Raw genomic sequence first — 7,128 nt, forward strand, 5'->3', positions numbered from 1 at the left:
AAAAAAAAAAAAAAAAAAAAAAAAAAAAGAAAAGGAATACAGCATTTTATATATGCTATCTCTAGTTCTTTGCTTCCTTTGACATCTCACTCCAAGGCTTGAGTGTCACTAAAGTCACGAATGTTTTGGTCTTTAGTTATACAGCTGAGAAAGAATACATTTTCTTACAAGGAAAGCAAATCGACCTTTAATCTTTTAAAAAGAAGATCAGTTTTAACCATAATAGCAGAAATATCAATAAAACTGTGTTGAGATGCAGTTGTTAGAGACTGGCAAAACCTGCAAAGCTTGGCAACACGATCCCTTGAAAAAGCAGTGGAGCTTCTGCAAGCATTCTCATTAAGTGCTGGTGGAAGTTCAAAAAGTTACAAATAACATGAAGGATAGTTTGGCAACAACTATCAAAATTATTTTATCCTTTGTCTCATAAATGTTATTTCTGGAAATTTGTGATAGATAGATAGATAGATAGATAGATAGATAGATAGATAGATAGATAGATTTTCAAATAGAAACAATTACATAGACATTCATTGAATTAGAAAACCTTGAAAACATCCATCACTCTTTTTACAGGAGACTGGTTAAATTAAGTATGATTTTTCCATATAGTGGAATATTATACAGCTGTAAAAAAGAGAATTAGTTTCTTAGTTTTGTTATAAAATATCTCTAATCTATATTTCTGAAAGAAAAAAAGCAAAGTGGAGAGGTGCATGCAGTTATGCTATATACATACACACATAGATGTGCATATATATGTGGTTTTTACATAAACTGTGAAGTATAAATATATATATTAAACATATGAAAAGTGGTTATGTTGGATTAAGATGGGGATAAATGGGATAGATAGAAATAAAAATATAAGAAATAGCTTATCTAAAAACATTGTGTTTTGGTTTTATTTTGATTTTGAACCATCTCACTATATCATCTATTCTTAAATTAAAAGCAAACAAAACAAACAAAAGGCCTTCATCAAATGAAAAAAAAGATTGTTATAACCATAACTTGAATAAGAACCTCAGGCACCTGAACAGGTAAGTCAGTGCCTGTCCTTACAGAAATATCTCCACTGGGCCGGGCGCGGTGGCTCACGCTTGTAATCCCAGCACTTTGGGAGGCCGAGGCGGGCGGATCACAAGGTCAGGAGATCGAGACTACAGTGAAACCCCGTCTCTACTAAAAATACAAAAAATAAGCCGGGCGTGGTGGCGGGCGCCTGTAGTCCCAGCTACTCGGAGGCTGAGGCAGGAGAATGGCGTGAACCCGGGAGGCGGAGCTTGCAGTGAGCCGAGATTGCGCCACTGCACTCCAGCCTGGGCAAGAGAGCGAGACTCCGTCTCAAAAAAAAAAAAAAAAAAAAAAAAAAAGAAATATCTCCACTGACTGCAAACTCTTCTGCAAAGAGAATGTCACTTCACAGTGAGATAAAGGGAAGAAACAAATACATCCTGACCCTAGATAGACAACCCATCCAGATGTAAAAATGTGGACATCCAATTATGTATTTCCCCTGCTCAAAAACCCTGCTGTTACTTATATCCAGGTCTACTCTATTTATGATCTCACACTATCTTTCTGGCCTTCTCTCTTATTACTATACTTCTAACAAAATTGGAGAATTCACATTGCCTTGGAATTCTCTGACACTCCGTGTTTTTGTGCCTTGACATATTTCCTTCCTGTCCCTTGCAATGTTTCTCATCTTCCCAGTGCTAGATTTCCCTGAAAACTACCACAAAACTTTCCTCCAAAACTGTCCAGAACTCCCTGAAAGTATGTGATCAGATGATACAACACTTACAAAATTCTCTAGTTTACGGCCTGGCAAATAACAGGAATGCAAAAATGCTGGATGAATTTCTGAACTCTAATAGAGCATTCTCTGTATCTTCTTATGGTCCTTGACAAATTTTATTTGCATCACAATTATTAAAATAATAGTCACTCTGGATTATAAGCTTTTAGAAGGCAAATGTTGTGAGGAGTTGTCAAACATACAGTAGCTGTTGAAAAATATTTTAAAATTTAGTTTAATTGAAACTCATGTTTCAATCAGATCTGCCTTTAAATTAAAACTGTATTTTTGTACAATTATAGAATTTGGAGAAGTTGGGAAACAATGACTGTTTAATATGTGACCATATGTGACTCTGTAGTAGAATTTTGAGGCTTTTGTCCTTTCTTCTGGGGAAAGCATTTTAATTTTTACATCAGGAGGCCCCTCTTTTCAGCAGAGAGCCCAAGTGCTGCAGCTGGAGCTGCCCCCCAGTGCAGGAGTGGGCCTGTGAGCTAGGCATGGTCACACAGGCTGTCTGCACCCAAGTTCAGTAATTGTTCAGCTATGCTCATGTGATCCAATTCAGTCCCATCAGATCTAAATCTGACACTTTGCTGTGGTGACTCGGGAAAGGCATTCTTTCCCCACAGTTTGCTGAAAGAATCAACTCAGTAGGAGCTTGACAATTTCGTGAGAGCTTCCACTAGAGACGGCTTCCAGCATAGTGAAAAGAAGAGCTGAGGAATGAAAAAAATGAGACCTACTCCTGATAATCCTGTGTGAGCTCCTGGATCCAGCCATTCCTGACTTTGTTGTCCTTGGACTTTTCACACATAAAAGAATATCTCTTTTGCCTAGGCTAGTTTGAACTCATTTTCTATTGTTTGCAAACAAAGAAGTTTTGCACACTCTAAGCTGGAATTTAGAATACTTACAAGGGCATTTTAAAGTCTAATTATGTAGCATTTATTGTACAGTGTAAAAAAATATGCTTTTAGTATCCAAAGAATTAAATTCAGAGTGTTCAATGACTTTTAAAATACATCTATTAAAAACTAATTATGTTAAATAATTTCTAAGTGTATGGGAATATCAAAATTGCCTGAAAATGTAGTGCAATAATTTTTTTTTAACTGCTGCAAGAAAGGTGTTTATTTCTTCAGGAATATCTTAAAGAAATGGATACATCACTGGGATGGATCCTTCATATGAGACACTTTCAGAAATTCTGTGTTTAAATGCCACAGGCAGGACCAATGGTTAACAAAACACTCTCCCTCTAAAGTCTTCCCCCAACCATTTACCATGGCATCAGTCTCCTCACTTGAGATCCAACATTTAGCTAATCCTTTGGGCCCTGTCTGCTGAGAGAACATATTAAAATTCCACTGGGAGGAGAAAGGGAGGCCTGGCTAGGAAGTCAAAGCTCTGTAGCCTTCTCCTGTAAGTGTGGATTATTTTTATTAGATTCCCTAAGTGCTGGAAAATGGGATGAGTATATTTTAAAAGTTCAGTTGAATGGAAGGAGCCATTGAATGGAAGGGTCTATCTTTCTAGGTACCAAGGCTATGAGACTCTAAATTAGGAGCAGAGCAGGCTGCTCCAGAAGAGAGTATTAAAGAAGGAGCAACAGGAGGAATATCAAGGAAAGATTTTCTCCTTTCTGAATCTTACTGAATGCTGGCCCTAAGTGGAAAAGCATGACATTCTTTGAGCAAATCAGCTTTAACATGACTTTCCAAACAAAATCTTCTGTATTATTTTCATTTCGTCAAAATTTGTTTCTGACTCTTCCACTTAAAACATATAAAGTAATAGAATTTTATAGTAACTTATTTGCAATTAACTGTCTTAAAATTTGGTCTGTACATTACTTCTTTTTACAAACAATTCTGAAGGTATTTTAATTTACCTATCGTCTTTACTCATTGATCTTTCTAAATTCATATCAAGCTCTCTTCAATTCATTCTTAATTTTACACGTATTCCATAAAATATAAATTACACATATTACATAAAATATGTGTATTTTAATTTAACAGTTTCTGCAAGAAACACTCATTTTTACAGTGAATTTGTTTTTTAAAAGCATTAAACAATTTAAAAAATTTTCATGGACTTTTCTTCAATGCCAGATGTTTATCTGCATATTCATTCTTGCTAAGGTGTAAGTATTGAATGTGTTTATTCATTTGATATTCTTTTATAATAAAATGAAATAAAGTAATGACATATCAACCAAAATTATCAGAATTATACAGCTTTTATAGATGCAGAGGTTCAGAACCACAATATTGAAGACAGATTTAAATAATGCTTTCCATTGTGAGGAAATGCAACAAATTGAAAATCTAATCACAATATCAAAGCAAATACATATTACCAGGGTCTTCTCACACTCTAACAATAAAAAACGTATTGAATACCAAGTCCTAATCTCTATTTTTCTGTGATCATTTCAATAGTCAACAAGTAGCTAGCTTCAGTATTGACAATTGAGGAGGTCTTAACATGGAGTGTACTAGTATGCCTAATAATTTCCTACTAAATTGACCATGTCAAAAAACATTTATGGGTGTCTTTCAATAGAAGACAATAAAAGAAAAGAAAATTGTTGCCACTTATCAACCCCGTAACCATTTTTTAATAACACAAAAAATAGGTGTTGTGGGGGCCATCACTTCTCCCATCCAGCAGCACAATAAAAATAATATTAGGGAAGAATGGATCATATCTTGGGCTTTTATTAAAATTCTCTCCAAAATCTACAGTCAGATTTATTTTAGGTATTTGTCTCTGAGATTAGCAATGTTTTGATGTTTTCTGCACATACGTTACAGCACACAAACACATTCTGTAAAAGCAAGAAGTCAATATAACAGAAAATTACATGTCAGTTTATGACTCACAAATCCTTTTTATTGCTAAGGTTTATTATTTTGGAATATTTCAAAGAAGGAAAATTATATAATTACATAAATAACAAAAGTATACCTCTAATTTGTCTCTCCTCTCAGAGTAACCTTCAATGAAATCAGCTGTGACTTCTTTTTTAAATATAAAATTTTGCTTATGAATTAGAAACTTACACTCATTTCACCCTATATCTTAAATGAAATTTAGAAAAAAAATTTCCAGTGTCATGATGGACAGTATTCCTTTACATTTGAAAAGCTCCTTGCTTTTTAATTAGCTACATAGTAACCTTTCTAAGGGTTTTTAATGCTAACATTAATACAATGCTTTAAAGTGAGTATCTTTCACACTGAAATTCAAGCTATTTCTCATTGTTATAAAATGCCTTTTTGTCTTTCCTTATCTGGATGTTGAATAATACATACTTTTATAAAACAGTTGGTTAAAGGTGCAAAGTCTCACATTATTTCTAGTAGTTATTTTTAAACGCACTTCAAACTAAAACTTTATACCTTATTCTGTCTTTAACATTTTAGTACAAAATCTTAGCAAATCAGCTTATTATTATAACATTTTAGTAAAAGACATTGGAATTTGACAGCTGCAAATATGAAAAGAACATTGTTTTCTACATCAAAGGAAACCAGCCGATGTTTTCATCACAGGTAAAAGCGTCATATTTTGTAGGAATGTTTATACGTTCACACCAAAACGTAGGAAACTTTGCCAAACATGTTCAAGTTTAAATTTCATGTACAATATAAAGTTAAAACTTACCTTTTCTCAGCAATGACCTGTTATTGAAACTGCCATCAACTCCTAACTGTTAATGACTCTTTCAACAAAAACGGAAAACAGTAAAGTCACATGTCGTAAGAGTAGGCCTGTGTTGGATGCTGCTTAATTTCAGTACTGGGGGAAGAAAAAGGCGGGGGGTGGGGTGAGCACAAAACTTTTAAATAAAACCACTTCCTGGGTAGAGACAGTTAACCACACACATCACATCATTACTCAATTTGAAGAAATTGCCTTGTATAGTCAACAATATTGTTATTTTTCAATGTTATTATCAATTGTCAAACAAGACACATGTATAGAGATTTTATCAATTTTAACTTCAGGGAGGAAAATGTGTGATTAAAAATTCATCAGTGGGAGGAGCAGACTGCTAAGCACTGAAGAAACTTCCCCTTTCTCTGCCTTCTAGCAAGGGCTTAAAAATGAAGGGCTTAAAAATGAAGCAAGGAAGCCACCTCCAATTCACAGAGCTGGTGCCTCTGCCTCATTCGTGAAAGGACCCACCAAAACCTGATCCAGTTAGCAGGTTCATGAGGCCTTGGGAGGGTTGCATTAGAACTTCAGAAAACACAGCCCAGAGCCACACTGCCATCTGAGCATCTGGGGAAAAGGAAGGTGTTCATCATGCTTGTCGAACACCCCCTGTGACATTTGCTCTGACTGTGGCTCTCATAGTGATGTGTCCACTCTGGCAATTTCCTAAGCAGTTCTGAAATCTGCTGAAGAGCTTTTGCTCTAGCTGAATGATTCTTTGTGTGGTCTGACTTCAAAAGAAAAAAAATATATATTATAATAAAGGATCCAAACAGTATCATTTTGGCATGCTGCTGTGTGCCCTCCCGTGTCAAACTTCAACCAACCCAAGACATATTTTTAAGGGGTCTCTGAAATAACTCTAGGATGTGCATCTTTATTGAGCCATGGAGTTCAAGAATAAGCTCCTGGATCTTCAGGCTTGGCTGCTTTTGTGAGATTTGCAGCATAATCACAAAAGGAAAAGAGGAAAAGCTTTCCTTCCAAATACACGAGAGAGTTAAATCACAATGTCTTGTCATACAAACCAATTAGACTAGAAATCTGTGTAATAGAGCTCAGTGGTATAGAATGTTTGGCATACTAAAAGTCAATCTTTAAAAATAGATTTGGTGGATATGGCCCAAGTTAGGGATGGCAGGTCCCTACCAGTGAATTGAATTTCTCTGAGATCTTTTTCTAAAAAGCACATTTCAGATTGACCCTAGAATTCACTGTCAGTTCTCATTTCAGGAAGGACCTTTTTAAGTGTTTAGAGTCCTGAAGATTTGTACTGAATGCTTCTCCTTAACACCGAAGAGAAAATGGAAAGTTCGTAATATTAAAAGTGAGCAAAGCAGAATTCAGGCCTTAATTCTGACACTGCTATTTACTTAACCTTGGCCAAGTTACTTAAGTTCTCTGAAATTTAGTTCATTTATCCATGTAATGAAACATCTGCATAAAAAAATCCATCCTGGGAAACACAATAAGTAAAGAGGTGTATATATTTTGTATATCATGAGGAATTGTAGATATATAAATCAGCATGAGCTGGGAAATGTTGATAACTCCTAAGAAGCATCAGAGAACTTCAGTGCATTCTGCTTGATTTA

The 7,128-nt window shown here is 35.1% G+C and overlaps 1 protein-coding gene across 1 annotated transcript in view; it reads right to left on the reverse strand.

Annotated features, from left to right (window-relative positions):
* Positions 1–5,596, reverse strand: part of ARHGAP15 (Rho GTPase activating protein 15) — a 645,466-nt gene extending 639,870 nt beyond the window's left edge. The window contains exon 1 of the mRNA XM_032145612.2: positions 5,480–5,596. The gene's annotated coding sequence lies outside the window, so the exon portion shown is untranslated. The remainder of the gene's footprint in view (positions 1–5,479) is intronic.
* Positions 5,597–7,128: the final 1,532 nt, after the last annotated feature.

This window comes from Hylobates moloch, unplaced genomic scaffold (assembly GCF_009828535.3).
Source record: "Hylobates moloch isolate HMO894 unplaced genomic scaffold, HMol_V3 SCAFFOLD_24, whole genome shotgun sequence".
NCBI lineage: Eukaryota > Metazoa > Chordata > Mammalia > Primates > Hylobatidae > Hylobates > Hylobates moloch.